The following is a 22254-nucleotide window of genomic DNA, read 5'->3' as shown; positions in this document are numbered from 1 at the left end:
CAGCACGGCACTGGGTTTCAAGAGTGCAAAGAGTGAGTGTCCTGAGGAAGCAAAGCAGAAATACACGGCGTCCTTACGCTCTAACCTCAGAAGTCACAGAGCATCACTTCGGTCATGCTCTGGTGGCTGAGGCAGTCACAAAGGGCTTCCCTGGTTTAGGGGAGACGACGTGGAGCCCCCCACCATGGACTCCTCCACGGAAGGATTGTCAGTATAGGAGAAACACATGGGATGGGGGATAGCGCTGTGGCCGTTTATGGACAGAACAGTTTACCACAGGGAGAAAAAAAACGTGAACAGAAAGAGCGTTAAAAGAGACCTGAAGGGAACCCTCCTGCACTGTTGGCGGGAATATAAACTGATACAGCCACTATGGAGAATAGTATGGAGGCGCCTTAAAAAACTACAAATAGAACTACCATACGACCCAGCAATCCCACTACTGGGCATATACCCTGAGAAAACCATAATTCAAAAAGACACATGCACCCCAATGTTCACTGCAGCACTATTTACAATAGCCAGGACATGGAAGCAACCTAAGTGTCCATCGACAGATGAATGGATAAAGAAGATGTGGCACATATATACAATGGAATATTACTCAGCCATAAAAAGGAACAAAATTGAGTTATTTGTAGTGAGGTGGATGACCTAGAGTCTGTCATACAGAGTGAAGAAAGTCAGAAAGAGAAAAATAAATACCGTATGCTAACACATATATATGGAATCTAAGAAAAAAAAAAGTGGTTCTGAAGAACCTAGGGGCAGGACAGGAATAAAGACGCAGATGTAGAGAATGGACTTGAGGACACGGGGAGTGGGAAGGGTAAGCTGGGACGAAACGAGAGAGTGGCATGGACATATATACAGTACCAAATGTAATATAGATAGCTAGTGGGAAGCACCGGCATAGCACAGGGAGATCAGCTCGGTGCTTTGTGACCATCTAGAGGGGTGGGATGGGGAGGGTAGGAGGGAGACGCAAGAGGGAGGGGATATGGGGATATATGTATACGTATAGCTGATTCACTTTGTTATACAGCAGAAACTAACACACCATTGTAAAGCAATTATACTCCAGTAAAAATGTTTAAAAAAAAAAAAAAAAAAGAAGCGTGACTCTATCAGATACTCTGTTCCCAGAGCTACTGACCTTATCATTTGGTCGGGGGTTGGGTCCCTATTCTGATTTTGCAGGTGAGGAAACGAGGGCTCAGACAGGTCCAGGTACTTTCCATTGCCCAGAAAGTGGTTCTCAAACTTTAGTGAGAGTCACTGTTGAACACCACTGCCCCCCAGAGATTCTGATTCAGTAAATCTGGGAGGGAGACCCCAAAATTTGCATCTCTAACAAGTTCCTCAGTGGTTCTGAGGATGCTAGCCCAGTGGCCACACTTTGAGGACTGTTGGGATATAGTTTTTGAATCTGCATCTGTGTGAACTTTCACCTCATCATAGAGCTTGCAGTGGAGACAGACGATATTCCTCAACCAGGGTCAGAGAAACAGGATAATGACTTAGAAGCATCGTGTCTTTTATTCCAAGAGAAAAGGTTCCATATGCATTAAGATAAGATTTTCTTTATCCCTTGCCCACTCCTCTTTCCCTCTCTCCACTCACTCCTGGAAGCCTTTAATAAAACAGACAATATGGGCAGCAACTTGGCCACAGCATAGCAAAAATGGCTTGTCTCTGTTCCACAGTGTCTGATAACTTCGGTGAGGAAACTTTATCAGCAAAATAACCTACCAAAGGAATGCTATGAGAGGCTGTCAAAAAAGAGCCAAAGAAAGACGTATCTAAGTTGGAGATGCTTTACTCTGAAAAACCAGTGATGTCCTCTTCCATTAGTGCTGAAGGTTGGAAGTAAGAGATGTGCCTAAAACTAAAAACCCTAACCCTGAGCCTCCATGGAATGGGACTCCATGGAGAGACCAGAGGGGCCAAAAGAGAGGAAAGAATCCTGGGAGGAGGAGAGGATGCAATAAGTAGCCTTGAGAGCTTTTTACTCTAAATTTCCAGTTCTTGGACATCTAAGGTTGTGTTTTCTGACCCTTTGTTGTTGGGTGGGACCAGGTAGCTAGTGCTTGCCAATTACTCCAAGATGAAGTGGGCGTTGCTCGCACGTGGGAGCGCTGAGCTGCCAATGAGAGATCCTCCTCCTGCAAAGCTCCCCTTTTCCTCTGCCCCAGGGGCTGGTGATGTTCATGATGGTGGCTGCCAGATCCACCCAGAGCAGAACACCTACCAACCCGTGATGGGCAAGTGGAGTGAGTGAGAAACACACATGTGCTATTTTTAGCCACTGAGATTCGCGGGTGCTTTGTTACCACAGCACGAGCTAGCCTTTCCTAACTGATCCCCGAGAAAGGACAGAGAAGGGGCATTCAGGCGCCTCTCCCAGGAGCATCATGAATAGGCCAAAAGGAGACAGACTGGGAAAAATAAATAAATATGTGTACCATTCTCTGGCCACTGTGAAATCCGTGATGCTCTGATGGTTACTTTCTTCTGCATGTCCTCCGGATTTTGCAGGCTTCTCTCGGGGAATTTGGGCTGTAGGTCCTCTGTCGTTCCCCAGCCCCACCACTTTGCTTTAACCCATTCTAGGCAGATCTATTCCCTCTCACATGGATCTGGTCTGAAGGGTAACTTCGATCCAGTGGCCTGTAGCCAGATTCCAGGCTCAGAAGCTAAGACTCCCTCCCCTCACTTACGCCCAGCTCCAGCAACATGTTCTGTCTTCTGCAGGGTTGGTGAAGATGCCAAGGCTTTGTCAGTGCGATGCCATCAGTATCCCCACCACCTACTCCCTGACCACCCTTTGGAAGATGCCTGGGGCGTTCAGTGCCGGCATTCATGGCATCCCTGACAGTGTGTCCCACCAGGCAGAAAGAAAGGGAGGCTTGGTGCTGCGGGGTTCCCAGCTCCCAGCACCCCATCAACGACCAAGAGACCCAGTTCGGACCATTGTCCTGCCTGATGGAAGCAGAGGGACTGAGTTCCTGCAGAAACATCTGAGACCCAAGCCTGGGTGGTGGGAGCCCGAGCTACCCTAGGTCCCCACCCTGCACCCCACCATCTGCTCCCCAGTGTTTTTATTGCTGTCTGGTTTTCAAACATAAGTTCAAGAGGAAAAACAAAGCAAACTGGTTAAAAAAACAATGTGAAGGATTGAAACAATTTATATTTAGAGTCTGTAAAAAAAAATAGTATATTTTCACCATCTTTAGCTCTATAGTCCTATGTTTTTCATTAAACTTTGAAAAAGAGAACGCCCCCCCAAAATCATGGCATGCTCTTCGTGCACTTGGGGTGCTCTAGGGGTCTCTGTTTAGTGCCTCTGTGTCTTCCTAACATCATCTCAAATCCCACTCCAGGCTCCTAACAGACCTGAAACTTCCTGTATGGACAGTAACCCCCCCTTTTTTTAAAAGCCGCCCACTACCTTTGAGCGTACTCCCTGTATTTGGGTTATTTCCCCCTAAATGATCTGCATTTCCCTAAGATAGAAGCCAGATACTTACTCTCCCATCCTTCTTGGCAGGAAGAGCCCGGTCGCATGACGTAGGCTCAGCCAATCGGAAACACCTTCGTGGGATATGGATTCGGGAGTAACTCCGAGAATGAGGCACCACACAGAATGCATTTACTAAAAGATGACTGTGTGAATAGCTGGTTTCCAGGGTAGACACCGAGCTGCCAGACAGAGGCTGGATCTGCAGTGGGGTCCTGGGCTCTGCCCGGTGTCATCCCGAGGAGTGGCCAGGGCGTTGTCTGGAGCAGTGCTGAGGGTCATTTGGACCTTGTGTCAGGCTGCAGAGCCCCCCGGCCTGGCTCTCTGGACCCCTCCAGTTTTTATGAATATCCTTTAGTAAATTCCTTTTCTGGGTGAATTTTGTTGGTTGCAACTATGAACACTGATTAATACAGTAGATCACACAGAACCCCACCACCAACCAAAACGCATGTTTCCCCTTACATTTCAAGCTTCACAGCAAAGAGAAAGATGTTTTTCCAAGGCTCTCCTGTCCTCTCCGATTCTGGTCCAGTCCAGGGAAGCATCTGAATTTGGACACTTGGGAAACTTTACGGGTGGATAAATTCCTTCATGCAAAAAATAGTAATTGAGTGCCTGCTATGTTCCAGGCAGGACATGATAGGTCCCTGCCCTCAGGGGGCTCACAGTATAGTCAAGGAGACAGACCTCAACCAAATAATCACACAAACAAATATAAAATTGCAACTGTAATAACAAGTGCTCCAAAGAAGAGTAAACAGGTGTGTCAGGAGGTAACAAAAGGCTTGCTTGAGGAATGACACTTATGGTGGACACAATGCTGCAAGGTCATCAGACATTTGTTTTCCTCCCAAACACAGATGACTTCGTTTTCTGGCCTTTCTCCCTTCTAGGAGGGCCCACGTGACTAGGTTTTGGCCAATGGAGTAAACGCAGAGATGGGGTGAGCCATTTCCAGGCCTGGCCATCCGACATCCTCTGTGCAATCTTCTACACTCTTAACTTTCCCAACTCCAAGATGGCAGAGCCAGACGATGGAAGATCCTGGATCCCTGAGTGACTTCTTGAAGGAGTCACCAGGGAGAGCTGGAGACATGTCAGAGTTTTATGGTTGTAGGAAACAGACTTTTATTGTAGTAAACCATTGAGTCTTCAAGGGCTTAGTGTTACCACAGCTTAGCCCATTCCACCCTAGCTGGTACACAGGTGGGCAGAGAGCTGAAGGATGAAGAGGGGTTAAATGTATAAAGAGAGGGGGAGTGAAAGCATCCCAGGCGGAGAGAACCGCCCTAGGCAAAGGCTTTGCGGTGGGAGGGACAAGGGTCAGAAGGAGGAACTGGAAAAGACCAAGGAGGATGAATGAAGTGAGAGGCAGTGGGATTCAAGATAGGGCCGTGGACGCTGGCAGAGGTTCTGAGACAGGCTGGCACCTGGGACCCTTTGCTGCAGGGCTTGCACCTGGACGAACGTCTCCTCGGTTGACAAAATACAAAGAAACTGTAAGGAACTGAAAATAACTGCGTGCATGTGCAGTTGGGGCAAAAGGTACAAAAAGACCAAAAAACCCAACTGCCACTTCTGAAGAGCTCGGAGCAAAAGCAGGGAGTCGGGAGCAACAGCAGAGTCCTGCGCAGGCCCCCTGCACTCAACACCACCCAAGGGATGGGCAGCCCACTTCAGCCACCACTCCCACCCGAACCCTGGACCCGCGCCTACCCTCACCCCATGCAAGGAGCCCTCGCCCCCACTTCGGGGAGCGAGCAAGGGGACCTGTTACTTGTTTTCTCTCCCCACTGCTGCAGCAGGGGCCCCAATAAAGCCTTGCCTGAATTTCTGGACTGTCCTCTGATCAATTTCTATTGATTAAGGAGGCCAAGAACCCCGGTTGGTTTCAGTTAGACTGTATGAGCCACATAGGGACAAAGGAAAGGAGTTAGGTCGTCAAGATTCCGGCTTGCTCACATTCCCACTGCCCGGAGACTCAGGCTGGGGGCCTGCCTGTTTGTTTTCAAGCCAGAGACCCTGGAGGTCTCCACTCTTAACCCCCCTCTCTCCCAGATGAGGAAGGCTTTGAGAAGAAACTGTACTTTTCCCTACAGTAAGCAGCCCACATCAAAGCCCAAGAAGCCACAGGCATTCGAGGAGTCGTGGGTCAGATATTTAATTATTCTAATCTAGAAGTCTCTTCTCCCCACACTGCCAAGAACAGAGAGTTCCTTTTTTGAAAAATAGGGTAGTTTGTTGGGAAGGTTGAATCTCATCCTTGATCCACAAAGCTCTCAGGCTCACCTCCAGACCTCCAGAGCTTGAGAACACCCAGACACGCTCCCTCCCCACGACCACGGACAAAGCAGGAGGCAGCTAGCCTTTGCAGGAGGGGATGGAGAGGGTGGGGTTCGGTGTATGCCATTCTCATTTATTTTTAAGAAAAGCCACCTTTCAAATGGGGAGATTAGGGTGGACTTGTATTTCTAAACAACTGTGATATCATCGCTCTGATATCATCAGATAAAGAAATTACTCTAAAAATATTGCCTCATCTACAAAGCTTAGGACATATTTTTCCCTTTTGCTCTCTCTCTCTCTCTCTCTTTTTAATCTTCGAGAAAGATAATGAAAGAGGAAGCTTGAAACCCCATTTCTATTGATGTTCGAACACACAACTGCTGGATTTAAGAACCAGGGGAGATCAAAGGGAATGGGTCCCATTTTGATAAAATTACAGCATCACTGGCAGAGGGTGTGGGGCTCATTTAGGAACTCAGGAGGCAAGGAGTTGTTAACACACCTTCATTCGAGCCAAGGACAGAAGGAAAAATGCCTGAGATTCCAAGGGATTCATTAGGAGTGTGGCTAATAAGGTTACAGCAGCTGCACGCACATTCGGCTGATGCATTCGCCTCGGCCAAACCTGCGAGACCCCAGAATCAGTACCATCCAAAGGAGAAACAGGTGATGGTGACTCTGTCCTGGTCCCAAATTTAACTGGTCGGGCATTCGATCTGCTCTCATTGGGATCTGGGGTGAGAGTCTGGGAGAGATAAATAGAGCTGGAGATAGAGTAGCAGGTAAGGAACGAAAAACTTTTCATATCCTCTGTGACTGAGCCTCTTACTGCTTTCCTCTGAAAATGGATATCCCGGTGGGTTTCCATCCACCTTCCACCCACCAGTCCACGACTCCAGCTGCAGTTCCCATTATGACTAGCTTCTGCCCCAGTCCCTTCCTCCCTCAGTCCCGGTCCTGTGCAAGAAACCACCATCCAGGCATCCTGCCCAGCGACCTGAGAGCCATCATTGTCTTTTCAGCATTTGGTCCTACCCGCATCGAATGCACCACCGCACTGCATGGACGTTAATTCCATTCTCCCTCACATGTGTCCCCTCCTCCCCTCCCCCAATGCCCACATTTGGACCTTCTAATAACAGACTAGAGGAATGTGAGGAAATCACCAACGAGAGCCTGAGAGATGTTAAAATAGCATTTATAAATGAAAACCACTTGAAGCAAAGCCGGAGAACTGCACGGGTTTAAAAATCCCCCATTATGGGCAGGAGGAAGAAAAAAAAAACCTAATAAATTTCGTTTTGAAAATGTGAAGGCTTACCCCCACCCCTGTTGAGACATACTTACGCATCTCTTAGCGATACGAAAATTAATACAGTCATTTTGGAAAATAATTTGGCCATATATATCAAGAGCCATAAAAATGTTCATCTCCTTTGACCCAGTAATCCCACTCCCGGGAATTTACTGGAGGGAAATAATTCAAAACAAGAAAAAAAAGGAGGGGAGCTAGTTCTATATAGATGTTTATTACCTCCTTGTAATAACAAGAATCTAAAAGTAAAAGAAATGTCCAACTATAGTGGAACATGAAATAAATTTCAGTATAACTCAGTTTTATATTAGGTCATCGCAAAAATAATAAATATGGGCACGAGGTAGAATGGGAGAAAAATATACAGGAAATAATGCTGAATGAAATATATATGCTCCACAGTTGCAACTACAGAAAAACATATACTTTTACAGATGAAAAAATGGAAGGGGCATTGGAAACGTAAATAATGTATATGATTGATTAGTGGGATTATGGACATGGCCTCTTTGATGCTTTCGAGTTAGATGGAAATTTTTCAAGCCCCTTTGAAGCGCCCTAATCAGGGGAGTGGTCGTGGCTGTGATGGGGGGGTCTCCGGCCCCAGCTCCGTGGAGGGAGGGGGCTCCCTGCTGCCCGCGGTACCCCACAGAGGAGGGTGGCCAGCCCCCGAGCTGGGGCCATGGCTGCCCTACGTAGGGACAGCTGGCAGAAGCCTGGGGGCCTCCCCATGCTGAAGGCAGATCCAACCCCATGTCCCCTTAGGTGAGCAGCCTGGGGTCTGGGTCATAGGCTGAGAGCAGTCAGGGTCAGGGTTTGGGTACCGACCCTCCCCTAAGGATAGAGCGTGTCCAAGGTCCAAACAGTGAAGTCAAGCCTCCCAGCCAAGGTGAGGAATCACGGGTCGGGATTCTGTAGAGGACAGGAGGAGGGTCAGAGAGACGGATGGAAGCTCGAAAGGGTGGGCTCAAACGTCAGGGGGCACGCCCTTGACCTCAGCAGCCAGTGCCCATCCACGGCTGCTTCAGGGTGGCCCCAAACCCACTGACCCGGCCACCCCGCATGGCACGGCCCTCTCCTTCTCTCTTTTGCCCCTTTCCCTCCCTCTGACCCTCCTCTTTTCTCCCCTCCTCAGTCCCAGGCCTGTCAATGGCACCCAAGGGAACAGTTCAGTTCCCCAGAGGCACCCAGTGTTCCACAACGGCTGACCTCAGGATGGGTCGTTGTACATGCGGTCCTGTCAGTCTTGGCCCAGTTCCAGAGCTGGCCATTCGCTGGAGGCCTGGCCAAGGCGCTCCTGTGCCATCCTGCATGTAAACCCCCTTTCCTCACAAACGGGATGCTTTCCCCAGGCCTGGCTGTCGTCCGGCTGCACACAGAAGGGACGGATCATCTGGGCTCTGGCTGGTGGACACCCAGAGGGCAGCAGGCCAGCAGGAGCTCCTGGCCCCGATGCGCCATCATGGACCTCCTGCCCAAGCAGCTGCCTTCGGGATTCGTCAACGGCATTTGTTCTGGGGGTGGCGGGTTTTTCCAAGACTGGCACTGGACTCAAAGGAGTTTGAGACGGGGCAGCGCAGAATCCTGATGGCTCCTTGTCTTTGTTCCCTTGGCAGGTGCCGTCCATCCACGAGGAGATGGACAGAGCCGGCTTCTGAGAGACTCACGGAGGAGAGGCCAGGATCAGTTAGCAAGAAGATGTTGTTATCAATGTTTCCCCTAGAAATGCACTTGTTACTTTCAAGCCCAAAGGTAAGTCAAGCCAGGCTAATCCAGGGTAGACTAGTAAGAATCTGTTTCAAGGAAGACAAAAATAGGGACTCCCTGGTGGTCCAGTGGTTGGGACTTCTCGCTTCCACTGCAGGAGGCCCAGGTTTGATCCCTGGTCGGGGAACTAAGATCCCACATGCTGCACAGCGCAGCCAAAAAAAAAAAAAAGAGAGAGAGAGGACCAAAGTATTATGTGTTTCTGCTCATCACTTGTTCATCACTAGGTCCCCCTAAATTTCCGAGGGCCTTTAGAGACTGAAAAGCAGTTTTCAATATTCCACTTTCCCTCCGAGATTTCGCAGCATTGCAGTTGTTGTCACAGGTGACTGGGCACTCCTGACACTGGGGTGGCCCGTTCTTTGCTGCGGGGAGGACCTGTGCACCACAGGATGTTTAGCAGCGTCCCTGGCCTCTGCCCACTCGATGCCAGCAGCACCCCAAGTTGTGACAGCCAAAAATGTCCCCAGACGCTGCAGGGGGAGGAGAGGGAAAGAGGGAGGATGTTTGCTAATTTAAAGTGAAATTCAACCCAGCTCCTGCACAGATGATCAGTTTCTCGTGAAGAGACAGGTCTTTATGAATAAGATTTTGCTGTTCTCTAGGGTGGAACCTGGTTAGAAAGATCAAGTTTCTGGTGCTGTAATATCTAGAAAGGAGAATGTGCTAGAAGAGGCCCACTGTTGGTCACATGGCACATTCGAAATGTCCCTGCTTGTACAATGGCCCTTGTGTGGGCAGGGTGCTTACAAGCTTAACCAACGAAGTGAGGAACATCTTTCTTTTAAGAAAAAAGCAATCTGTCTCGTGATGCCTTGAAATGAACCCTCTCAGAACATTTCTACTTGTGTTTCATGTTTTATTAACTTGACAGACTGCCTGGGCTGCAGAGAACCATAGAAGATTAATCAGAAATGAAGAAAGCATTTCTGAAATTCTTACGTATGTCAATTTTGTGTAAAGTGATTATCTACCCTAATTGTTAGACTTGTGGCTTTTTACGCCACAGCTATCGGCGAAAATGAGGTTCATAAAAAAGTGATGTGAGCAATTCGAATTCTTCCCCAGGGAATTTGCAATATGGACTTATATTTACCATGACTACAAGTCCTATCTTGTGTATTAACAAATATATATAATGCTTACTATGTACCATGCACTACCCTAATGGTTCATAATATTAATTCACTTAATATTCAAAACAATTCTATGAAGTGAATACTATCATTGTCCCCACTTTACAGGTGGGAACACAGAGGCACAGAGACATTAAGTAGTTTGTCCAAGGATACACAGCTGGGAGGGCGCAGAGCCACTGTTGTTTTAGGGAATTTAAAACAGCAGGTGGAAAGCTGGAACGAGGCTTCTTGTCCCACTTTTGTCAGTTTTGATTTGCCTTTATGTGGATTTCTTGGCTTGCTGGGCCCAGTTTCCCCCACTGTAAAAGGATGAAGTCAGATCAGTGTTTCCCAAAGTGTGGGGTAGCTACCAGTGGAATGAGAGGTTATTTTATGCAGTATATGGGTAGAAGTTTTTTTCATAGTTAGATATTTATTTTCATGTATATTAGAAAAAATATATGTAGCAGATAGAACATTAAATGTGTGTGTGTGTATGTGTACATACATAAAATTCCCCAAACCTGTGATTTCAAGGATAATATCGGTCAGGATGATATCCAGGTGGGTAGTAGCACCACAGCTTGGAACCAAATGCAGGAAACAGAATCATGGACATCATAGCCCTTGATACTCGCGTGTCCCTGCCCTGCCTGGGTCAACGTGGGTGGGGTGGGGATGACCGCATCCCCCATGCCCAGGTGGACACATGCCCCAGCCCGGCCTGCTTGTCCTAAGGGTGGGCATGTGATCCAGGAGGACCAGTGAGGCCTCCTGGGCTTTCGAGGGCATGATGGGGATGCCTGGCACAGCCAGGAACACCTTGGCACCACCGAGAGGGGATGTAGTCAAGATATAGGCGCAGAGAGAAGGCCTCAAGGCACCATCAGAGCCCCAGATCCGGCTGGCCAGTCCCCAGGGCCACCCCTGGCTCTTTCCATTACGCAAGGCACGTGTCTCTCTTCCAGTCTGAGTTTGGTTTCCGTCCCTTTCCAAGGTTCATTTATCACAGGTATGAAATGTGATCTTGGGACTTAGCAAACAGCGGTTATTTCTAGTCCCAGGTGATGACAGCATGACAGAAAAGGGCACAGCAGCCTGGGTGTGGAGAAAGGAGAGACACAACAGTCACCTCCATGCTTATTCTGGAAGCATGGCTGTCCTCTCTGCCATGTGTCAGGCAGCTTGGGGGAAAGAAGAGGGGCAAACTTTGGTGTGGACTCCCCTGAGCCCTGGTTTGCTCATCTGTCAAATGGAAATCATCACAGCCCCTGATAGGGTTGGCCTGGGGCTAAATGCCATGACACCAGGAAACTATCTAATGAAAGGCTCTGACCCAACAAATGGTAGCAATTACTACTGGTGCCAGTGTTTTCTATAAATGATTGTGTTGAATTCGATCTTCACAACAATCCTATGCTTTAAAATCCTCATCCTTATTTTGCTCTGGTGAAACTGACATCCAGAGAGGTTAGGTGACTTGTCCACAATTAAATGACCAATAAGGGACAGAGTGGCCTTTCAAGTCATTCAAGCCAGATCTCAAACACCCCATCCGAAGTCTGGAAGCATGATCCCAAGGAGCCAGTCACCAGAGGCAGAGAGATGTGAAGACCACTGGTGGTAGAAGGAAGGAAGGAAGACACGATAGCAAGGCAAATACTCGGAGAGCTCTTCTCACATCCTGCCCACCTTGGAAAGTTCCTTGGAACATCCTGGGGTTAAGGCTCAGAGGAAAATCAGCTTCATGGAACAAAGGTATAGAATAATCCAGAATAATCCAGGCAAGCGCCCAGTCCCGATGCACCAAGGTGAGCTGACATTCATGCACAAGCACAGACCCCAGATGTTGTTAGGGTTGGATTACACGGGCTTGGAAATTGCGGGTATGAAATGTCTGAATGATAACAATAGAAAACAGATCAAAAGCCCAAAGAAAGAAATCAGGAGAAATGAAAAACAGAAGGAACGGCAGGGGAAGATGAAAGGGGAGAATTACAATTTGACACCAAAGCAGAGCCAGTGTTTAAGGTTTTGCTGGCAGTTGACCCATATCCAGATGAGATTTTTGCAGCATTAATTGGAGGTATGAAATTACCATCTTTGAGCAGCGTTGTAGACTTCTGGGACCTCAGGGTCGAAAGAGTTCCTTGACAGTCTCCGAGGCCCACTTTTAAATAATCTAGAAGGTGATCAGTACCTGAATCTGCACAGACTCTGTCATTGTCAGCAACTCCATAAAGACCAGGGAGGTCAGCAGGTATAAGAGGGATTGAAAATACAATCTCCGTGGCCGAAGTCAACTCATGGCACCACGGATCAGATCACTCTCAGTCTCAGTTCCGATCATACAGAACCCAATTTACACAGACTTTAGCAAAAGAGGGAAGGTATTGGCTCAGATAACTGAAAAGTGAAAAGACACTCTAGCTTCAGGTACGGTTTGATCCAGGGGTCAGCAACACTCAGTCTCTCTGATCTACTCCACATTTGCTTTATTCTCAAGCTTCATATGGGGACATGATTGCAATTTTCAAGCCTATATCCCCCCAGGTTTGAGTCCAACAAAACTCTTTCCCAAAAAGTCTCAGCAAAATACTCATCAAGACCCACTTGCTCTAACAGGGTCATATGCCCATCCTAGTGGCCAGAGGACTGTGGTGCTCTGACTGGCCAGGCCTGTTACATGCCTATACCTAGAACACGTAATAACGTCAACTCCATCTCCAGACTGAGAACTGAGAATAGGAGATGAATGTTTCCCCTGAAAAAATGGGGTCCCAGCATTAGGAGAAGGTAAACAGATGCCAGAAATCAAAACCAACAGGTGGGCTTCCCAGGGACTTTCCCTGGTTGAAAGTCCGTCTGCCGATGCAGGGAAGATGGGTTTGTGTCCCGGTCCGGGAGGATCCCACATGCCACGGAGTGGCTGGGCCCGTGAGCCATGGCTGCTGGGCCTGCGCGTCCGGAGCCTGTACTCCGCAACGGGAGAGGCCGCAACAGTGAGAGGCCCGCATACCACAAAAAACAAACAAACAAACAAAAAAGCTAACAGGTGTTCAGGGACTTCCCTGGTGGTGCAGTGGTTAAGACTCTGCGCTCCCAATGCAGGGGGACCGGGTTTGATCTCAGGTCAGGGAACTAGACCCCACATGCATGCTGCAACTAAGAGTTCACATGCCACAAATAAGGAGCCTGCGTGCTGCAACTAAGGAGCCCGCCTGCCACAACTAAGACCCGGTGCAACCAAATAAATAAATAAATATTCTAAAAACAAACAAACAATGGTGTTCAGCATTCCCCATCCCAACACTGTCCCCTAAATATGACTCCCTTTGCTTTTTTCTCACCTCACAACAGAATAGGAAGTAACAGCATTGTTACTTGGTCCCTAAACACCAATGCCATACGTCGTCCACATAAGAACCACCCTCTGACACCTACTTTGACCATGCAGCATCCTACACACTGGAGTATCCAAAGGGAATCCAAGCCCTAGTTCTGATCACACTCTAGTAAGATGGAGGGTATGGGGTGGGAATATTGGCCTAAAGGGAAAATTCTAATCTGAAAAAATCTCACGAAACGTCTTGGTTCTTTAGATAAGTCTCTTGGAAAGAGACCAGCCCTGCTCTCATCCCATCCCCCAAATGTTTACCAATAGCTTGTCAGTTAACAGACTTTCACATTTAATTTGTGAAGCTCCCACCATCTCTAGGAGCTCTTCCTATTTCGTATTTGATAGATAAAGGGGGAAAGCTCAGAGACGTTGGTGATTTGCATGGGGTCACACAGCTCATAGGCAGTGATGCCCAAACTTCAGATCTTCTCCCCCACTCCCACTTGAAGCCACACGGACCTACGGGAACCCACAAACTTCGTCGCTCAGGCTGGATACAAAGGAGGCCAGAGGTTGTGCTGAGACAGAACAGAGCCAATGCCCTGTTGTTAGCTTGTGTTCTGTCCTACGCAAACCACACGTACGAAACTGTCAGCCCTCCTACAACTGAATTCATTCCATTGACAGCATTTGAGCGTTTGGCCTGTCGACTAGATGCCAGGCCCTGGACTAAGCCCTGGGATTCTGGGGACGAAATGGGTCCCAGCCCTCCGGGAACATACATTCCGGGAAAGCGGAAGAGAATAACCAGGGGCAAAGCCACGTGATGGATGCAGTGGCTAAGACACGCGCAGACGGTTCAGGAGGTCTGGAGGAGGGCCCCCGGGAAGGCTTCCAGGAAGAGGAGGCCGAGGAGAGAGAACGTGGGAATCAGAAAGAATGTCCACATGAACCGGAAGTGGAGAGGAAGGAAGGGAGTCGGGAAGCTGGAGATGCTGGGAAGAGCGACCTCTACCGGCCACAGGGGCTCCAAGGTGGATACGGACTTGAGTTCCCTGCCGCTGCGGTACAGAAGGTGGGTTGGCTGTGGGCAAGTCCGAAGGCAGAAAGAGTGGCTGGGACACTGCTAGTCACCCCGTGAGGACAGTGCCACCAGGGCTAAAGCAGTGCTGACAGAGGTGGGGCGACAGACTCGGGTTGGAGAGGGATTCGGGCAGAAGACGTGCCAGGGCGAGGAGGGTTGCAGAGGGAGGGGCCGGAGAGTGGAGAATCGCAGGGGGCACCCGGGGTCCTGGCATCAGTATCTGTGCCTGGCGATGGTGGTCGGTGAGAGGGGCGTGGGGCAGGTGGGAGGAGGATGCTGAGATGTTTGCGTCGAGATTGCGATGTTTCGAGAATGATACGGGAGATGTCCATTGGGCTGCAGGCTGTGCGGGGGTGAGGCTTGGGGACCACTCTGGGCTGGAAGGAGAGGCAGGGATCATCACGGAATAGCCACAGAAACGCCATGCGTGTGAGTGGTCGCTGGAGCTCTGGAATCGGATGCATCGCTCAGGAGGAGGTGATCGAATGGAAAACAGACCAAGTATAAAGTCCCAGAAGACGATACTTAGGGATAAAAAGAAAAGCAGGAGAGACAAGTATCCTGGGAGCCAAGGGAAAGGAAAGCTTTTTAAGGAGAGGTGAATAGTCAAAGGTGGCAGGACACCTCGAGAGATCAGTGCAAAACAGTGCTTATGGGATTTTGCAACAGAAAATTCCTTGGCCTCCTTGGCAAGTGTGTCAGTGGAATGCTGGGACCAGCTGCCAGCGTGTGGTCCATGAAGAGGTGGAGGGGAGGTGATGACACAGCTGCCGTGGCTGGGGACAGCTCTTTCAAGAAGCTTGGCGGGGAAGGGGTGGAGAGAGATGGGGCCATCGGATGGAGAGAGGGTTTGGAGCCTGGGGGTTTAGGCTGTTGTTATTTCAAGATGATAAAAGGTTTGGGTGTGTTTATATGATACCTTAGGACTCTCAGCAGGTGGGTGGGGATGGGTTCAGGGTTCAGACAGCAGGATGAGCGTCTACTTTCTGAAGCTGCAGGGAACAGAGGAGGGAGAGTCAAGACAAAGATAAATGCGTCGGTGCGAAAGCAAGACTCTGAGAGACGTCAGCCTGCTAACCTGGATTTTCTCAAAGAATTAGGGGGAAAGAGCATCTACAAAAAGTGAGGGGCCAGGCCTGGGTGGGCCAGGCTGGCCTTGAGGCTGATGGCAAAGATTCTGGGCAGCACCAGAGGGGAACAAGAGAGGCAGCCCAGCAGTGGTGGGACCATTGCCCTAAGAAGCTTGAGGCCCTAGTGGTCCGGAGCAACCCAACTGTAGCAGATAAGATCAGATCTTCTGACCTAGAATTTATGGCAAGGTCAACCGGGCTGGGCTGAAATATTTTACTGATGCAGAAAGAATTAGCTAGACTATTAAAAACAATAAAGAGAAATTGTCTCATCTCCGCCGGGGAACAACCTTTTCAAGCACGTTAGCAGTGCCTGTCTGCTGTCCAAGTGATGGGATGATAGAAAGGACACAGATCCATTTGTGAAGGTAGGTCCGCAGGCTCCTTCCTTGACAGCACTTCTTGGCATGGACTGCTACACTAACAGCGCTTGAAAGTAAAACCTTCCCCAATGTACCCTGACTTATATTTTTCAAAATTCAGACTGGGCAATGGGAATGAGTCAAAACACATATTTTAAAATTTAATGGAATTTTACATTTTGAAAAATGAATGCAAGAACAAAAACACCAGCATATTGGAACGATGTAAGGTACACGAATGGCACATTGAGTATGTGCCTTCAGCTTGGAGTGACAATGATCTCGGCGATGTCCCCTTAAACCCAAAACAGACCCACTAGGAGGGACGGAGAGGGGGCGGGAATGGTTAGCCATGGTCCATCCTCCCAGCTTTTAGGAGTCATGTATCCTGTAAGGGGCTGTGGGCTGGGGCCTAAAGGACAGAGACCACTGGAGGGGACCACTGTGCAGTGGCAGCCAGCCGGGGTGGTGATGCAAGGTATAAGACACAAGAACTAGTATTTATCGGAGGTCCTCCTGGTCTGACTGCCCCGAAAGCTTTTCATGGACGGTCTCAGGCGACCCCAACAACAGCTTATGACACAGTTGCCATTATTTTTTTTTAAGTTTATTATTTTTTCCTTCCAGTTTTATTGAGGTATCATTGACATACAGCACTATATAAAAGTTAAGGTGGGCCTTCCCTGGTGGTGCAGTGGTTGAGAGTCTGCCTGCCGATGCAGGGGACGCGGGTTCATGCACCGGTCCGGGAAGATCCCACATGCCGCGGAGCGGCTGGGCCCGTGAGCCATGGCCACTGAGCCTGCGCGTCCAGAGCCTGTGCTCCGCAACGGGAGAGGCCACAACAGTGAGAGGCCCATGTACTGCAAAAAAAAAAAAGTTAAGGTGTATAGCCTCGTGATTTGACTTACATACATCATGAAATGAGGGCCACAACAATTTTAGTGAACAGTCACCATCTCATATAGGTACAAAAGAAAAAGAAAAAATAGTTGTTTTGCTTGTGATGAGAACCCTTAAGACTTATTCTCCTATCGACTTTCATGTATAACACCCAGCAGTGTTCATTCTATTTATCATGTGTACATCACATCCCCAGCACTTATTTATCTTATAACTGGAAGTTTGTACCTTTTAAAACCGTCTTCACCCAATCCTCCCTCCCTCCACCCCTTACTTCTGGTAACCACAAATCTGATCTCTTTTTCTATGAGTTTGTTTGTCTATTTTTGGAGTATAATTAACCTAAAACACTATGTGAGTTCCTTGTGCACAGCACAGTGATTTGCTATTGCTATACGTTTCAGAATCATCGCCACGGTTAAGTCTGGTTACCATCTGTCACCATACAAAGATATTACATAATTATTGACTACATTTCCACACTGTACATTTCATGCCCATGAATCATTTTGCACATAGTTAAAATTATTATCGTCTCTGTTTTGAGGATGGGAAAACGGAGACCTATCGTCCAGGGTTGCCCAGCCAACAGCGGGCAGAGCCAGGATGGAAGCCCAGATGTGTCTGACTCGAGCCAGCGCTTTAAACCATAGTGCTTTCCGGCCCTATTTGCTGTTCAGCCTGCAGAGAAGATGATTTCAAATATAACACTTTATTTTTTTGTTGGCTGCGTCGGGTCTTCGCAGCATGTGGCATCTTCCCGGACCAGGGCTCAAACCCATGTCCCCTGCATTGGCAGGCAGATCCTTAACCACTGCGCCACCAAGGAAGCTCCAAATATAACACTTAACCTGCCTGCATCTGTTACCAAATTCTTTTCAGCATTTCTGATCTCCTGTGTATGTGTCTGTTCTTCAGATTCTCTTTTGAACAGGTTGTAACATCTTACTGGAGTTCCCTCATTCATTAACTAGCTGAGTCAAATCTTTGCTGTGCCCATTTTATATTTGCTTGACTATCACGATTTTACCTTTGTGAGAATCATCCATGAACAGTTGGCACGGAAAGATGTTCATGCTACAGACCCAGGATTGGCAAACTATGGCTTGTGGACCACATCTGGCCTGCTGCCTGTCTTTATAAGTAAAGTTTTATTGGAACACAGACACACCAAGGGCAGAGTTGAGTAGTTGCCACAGAGACTGCACAGCATGCAAAGCAAAATGTTTACTCTTTGGTCCTTTACAGAAAATGTTTGCTGAGGTTGGGGGGGGCGCAGCTGGCTCCTTACATGGGGTGAGGGTAGGGGTGCGTCCGGGGGTCAGACAGGAGTGGTGGCTGACGTGCTTTGCCCACCCCTTAGGTGGTGTTGAGTGCAGGGGGCCCACACAGCACCCTGCTGTTGCTCCCGGCTCTTCGGAAGTGGCAGTTGGGTTCTTTGGGCCTTTTTGTATCTTGTCGTCCAGAATTTGCCCCAACTGTGCATGCACGCAGTTATTTTTAGCTCCTTCTGTCCAGGTGCGGGCACTGCAGCAAAGGGTCCCGGGTCCCTGGTCCCAGCCTGTCTCACCACTGCAGTGTAATTACACAGCGGGCTCTCCCTGCCCGCATAGCCTCCCACCCCAGGGTCCTGTCCCGCCTCTATCTGTGGCTCTGCCACTTGCTACCAGGATAGTAGCACTGGGTCCTACTCTCATACGCCCAGCTCCACTTACTCCAGATGCTGCAAAGGTAACCCTGAGTTTCTAGAAGCCTCCTCTCGGCAGATCTGGCCCCTGCAGCTCCTTCACGGTAGCCGGGACTGAAGAGGGGCTGCCCTATACCAGGGTGAGCAAATGTCCAGGTTTGCCCAGGACTGACAAGTCTCCTGGGAGGCTAAAATCCAGAAAGTTCTGGGCCCATCGGGGTGAGTTGGTCACCGTAGCTGAGCGTTTGGGCTTCTCTTAGACTCCTGTCTGGGGCAGAGCTCCACTGGCCGAAATGATCCGAACGTCTGTTCCCAGAGGGACACATAAAGTGGGAGAGTGAGAGACACTCCCCCAAAGCAAGCCCTGGGCCCCCCGGCTTCTCCAGGGAGGCAGGCGCCATGCCCGGCTCCTGCCCTGCCCCCTCTCTGCCCTTCCTCACGCCTTGGGGTCTGGCAGGGGCAGTGGCCCCCGGCTGGGCCCACAGCGCATCCCCGAGTGGCCCCAGGCCGCGGACCCCTCCCGCCGTGCTTGCACACAGAGCCTCTGCCTCCAGCTGGGTGGCCACTTCTTGAAAAGAACCCCTGGAACCAAACCTCAGCGACCTTCGCCTCCTTCCAAACCTTCCAGAAGGTACACCTGTGGACAAGGCAGCAGTGAACTTATATCCTCCATCAAGGACCAGAAGAAATAAAACCCAGTGGCTGCTGTGAATCGTCAGAGCCACTTTAAACATTTGGGACAGCGGGGTTGTGTTATCTTCTGTGGTCTGGAGGGGATGCGGAGAGGAGCTGGATATGTATGTGTACGTACACACATATGTATACGTGTATATGTGTGTGTATACATATATACAGCTCTGCCACTTTTCACATTTACCACTCCAGACCTTTCTCCTAGGGGCAGAGAACTCGGACCCCCTGGAAACAATATAGCTCGGAAATGGGCCACAGGGAACCTACCTGGGTAAAAACCCCAGGTGGGACAGACCCCAAGCAGCACCTGCGGAAGCGAGGAGGGAGGCTGAGGGGTCCCTCTGCAGGAGGCTGCCATGAGCCTGGAGTCTAACTCATGCTGTTGAAACTGTGCCAAGTCCCCAGGGAAAAGGACAGAGAGCCTTCCACGACACCCCCCAACACACACACACACACGTACGTGCGTGCGTGCACACACACACGGCCCTTGCCCCATCCACACAGTAAAAGGACCTGGGGAAAATGAGGGGAAGAAATCCACATGGAGGACAAGAGGCTGCCCAGAAATGGCTGCTTCTGTCAACTTGCATTTGTCTGCAGGTGAATGCGGTGTTGATGGAAAGCAAGTCTGTTCCAGGAGGGGGATCCCCCCTAGAAGAGTGAGCTTTGGAGCTCGTTCCTCTACAGCCAGAAGGGCCTTATCCAGCCCCAGCCTGGCCTTGTACTAGTTCTATAGATGTAATGGTTCTAAAACCCTCAGAGCACACACCCCGCACCCTTAACAGTGACTGAGTGCTTAATAATGGCTCATTACACTTTTCCTGGAGATAATTTACCGCTCATCGGAGCCTCTGCTTTTCAGGCATTTTTCTGCAATAGCTCTGGGCTTTTTTTTTAAAAAACTAAATCCATTAAATACTCACGCTTATTCTCCAAAACGCCTTAGATCAGTACCTAAAACTTGAAACTAGTTGTTTCCCCCCCAGTGAAGAAATTACCTGGCCCTCATCCCGACTGGTCTTTCTTGCTCTCCTGGAATTGAAAAGTGCCCTTTGTGGGAGAATTTGAAAAATAATCACCACCAAATACTTCAAGTGGAATTCAGATTGGAGCCCTTTGCACATTTCATGCTGTCGTGACATTCTTGCTCAGGAATGAATCCTTTATGAAAGGTCTATTTTAAGTCGCACCTTCCAGGACTTTATTTTTGTCTCAGAAAGGAAAAGGCAGAGGCAGGGGCTGAAGTCTCCTGACTCACCACGAGCTCGCCCTGGCTCTCTGGGAAGCCGGCGGGCTTTGAGCGGCGGGCTCTGGCTTTGCACTCAGGCCCTGCCGTTTCGGTCCATCAAGCTCTTTCATTCAGCGAAAAACACCACCCCACCGAGGACCTAAACACGCTTTCTCCGCTCTTCCCTGGAGTTGGAGAATCCCATCTGGCCTTGGGCACCAACGGCCAACCAGTCAGGTTTCTCACCTTTGCCAGGGGACAGCCCCTTCCCAGTCCCCCACTAACACGCCTCGCAGCCTGAAGGCTGATTCTGAGCCCTGGTAGTGGACCCGGGGTTGTTTCTCCAGATGTGGGGAAGGATTTCCACGGAGCGTCTTCTGCCCACTCTTGTCTCTTCAGTCCATGGATTTTTACTAACTCCCGTTAAGAAGAAGAATCCCAAATCTTGGAAATAAGGCAAATAGAGGACATCATGCTTTTTCAAAGGCATCCTAGAGCACTGTTGTTGAACAAGCCCTCCCGTCCTGGACCGGACACGGACACCAGAGCCTAAAGGCGGTGCATGGGGGATGCTCTCCGGAGACACACCTGGAAGGTAGTGAGGAAGGAAGAATATGGCGCAAGGAGAGGCTGACCTGCAGTGTGGCTGCCACGGAGGCCTCAGCGCATCCCATAGGAAGCTCTGGAGGGGGGTGGCCCTTCAGTGTGGTCCCACAGAGAGGCGAGAGCCTAGGCTTTGTAACACCAGTTCAAGACACCCCCAGGGGTAAGGGAAGGAGGGGAGAACCTTGGGGAAGGCAGCACCCTTCTATCTCGGGCAAGTCCCAGCGAGGGACGGAGCTGTAAACTGTCAGCGGCTGGTATTCGCGGTGGCTGGGGGACAGGGCTGGGCCCTGAAGGTGCATCTGGGCAACACCACAGGGTCATTCGATACCAAGTCATTTTTTTTACAAGATAATGTAATAGTTCCCTGTGCTATGCAGTAAGTCCTTGTTGTTTATCTCTTTTATATATAGTAGTGTGTATCTCTTAACCCCATATTCCTAATTTATTCCCCCTTCCCCTTTGGCAATCCTAAATTTGTTTTCTATGTCCATGAGACTGTTTCTGATTTGTAAACACGTTCACTTGTATTATTTTTTAGATTCCACATATAAGTGATATCATATAATATTTGTCTTTCTCTGACTTACTTCACTTAGTGTTATAATCTCTAGGTCCGTCCATGTTGCTGCAGATGGTAATATTTTATTTTTCTTTATGGCTGAGCAGTATTCCATTGTATATATGTACCACATCTTCTTTATCCATTCATCTGTTGATGGACACTTAGGTTGTTTCCATGTCTCGGCAACTGCAAATAGTGCTGCTATGAACATTCGGGTGCATGTATCTTTTCAAATTAGAGTTTTCACCTTTTCCGGATATATGCCCAGGAGTGAGATTGCTGGATCACACGGTAGCTCTATTTTTAGTTTTTTTGTGTGTGTGTGTGGTACGCGGGCCTCTCACTGTTGTGGCCTCTCCCGTTGCGGAGCACAGGCTCCAGATGCGCAGGCTCAGCGGCCATGGCTCACGGGCCCAGCCACTCTGCGGCATGTGGGATCTTCCCAGACCGGGGCACGAACTCGTGTCCCCTGCATCGGCAGGCAGACTCTCAACCACTGCGCCACCAGGGAAGCCCTATTTTTAGCTTTATAAGAAACCTCCATACTGTTTGCCATAGGGACTGGACCAATTGATATGAAGTCATTTTAACTTCTTATTTATTATTGATTAAGACCCAGACTCTAGGGAATTCCCTGACGGTCCAGTGGT

The sequence above is a fragment of the Mesoplodon bidens genome, assembly GCF_964165515.1.
Source record: "Mesoplodon bidens genome assembly, chromosome: 19".
Lineage (NCBI taxonomy): Eukaryota > Metazoa > Chordata > Mammalia > Artiodactyla > Ziphiidae > Mesoplodon > Mesoplodon bidens.
Note: the sequence above shows the minus strand (reverse complement) of the source record.